At 60.7% G+C, this 822-nt stretch overlaps 1 protein-coding gene across 1 annotated transcript in view; it reads left to right on the top strand.

Moving 5' to 3' along the window:
* The window catches only part of LOC113210928 (uncharacterized), a 239,936-nt gene that overhangs the window by 138,928 nt on the left and 100,186 nt on the right, over window positions 1-822 (top strand). The window lies entirely within an intron of this gene.

Raw genomic sequence — 822 nt, 5'->3', positions numbered from 1 at the left:
TCTTTCTCTCTCTCTCTCTCTTTCTCTCTCTCCCCCTCCCCTCTCTCTCTCTCTCTCTCTCTCCCCCTCCTCTCTCTCTCTCTCTCTGTCCGTTTTACTCGTTTTCGCCTTATTCTGGACCGATGGAGGCAGTGGCGGCAGCAGAGCGAGGGTGTGGGGGCAACGTCGTCGCCGCTGAACGCCTTATTGGTGGGACCTACTCGTGGGAGAAGCAGGCGGGCCGCACCTCTCTGCCTCCCGCAGCAGTCCGCGAGCAGCTGGTGTTTCCTCCCAAGTGTGTCCGCTCAGCAGCCGGCTCAGCCCAGCAGCCGGCGCGGCGGCGTGCCTTCAGCCCCGCTCAGCAGAGTCACGTGCTCATCAGGACGAGAGTCTATTTGATCACGTCCTCGCCGAAGGATTTATACTTGTTCTTGTGCTTCTCTCCGTTTGTATCCGTGCTGCTGACGTAAGCCTTGTCGGCTCCCTTCTCTTGACTGCGTGTTGCCCCCCCCTCCCCCTTTCTGCTCCAGCCCCTCTTACTTTTGCTGCCGCGCCATCACTGCCTGATCCGTCTGTGTCTCTTGGAAAACAGGTGGCGGCGGCCGAGAGAGTTCGTTGCACCGCAAGTTAAATCTCTCTGTCTGTCTGTCTGTCTGTCTGTCATCCTTCTCTGCCTCCCCTCTCCCCCTCGGGTGTTGTGTTCGCAACGCCCCGCCGCCCCTCCCCTCCTCCCCATCGCGCACCGACTTCCCCTCTGCCCGCGCTCTCTCGTTTCTCTGCTCAGGACCGGTCATCATCGAAGTTTGTCGCGCCGCGAGACTCGGGGACGACAACCTATCTCCC

This window comes from Frankliniella occidentalis, unplaced genomic scaffold, assembly GCF_000697945.3.
Source record: "Frankliniella occidentalis isolate FOCC.00 unplaced genomic scaffold, Focc_3.1 Scaffold53, whole genome shotgun sequence".
Lineage (NCBI taxonomy): Eukaryota > Metazoa > Arthropoda > Insecta > Thysanoptera > Thripidae > Frankliniella > Frankliniella occidentalis.
This window is presented reverse-complemented; position numbering and strand designations above follow the sequence as displayed.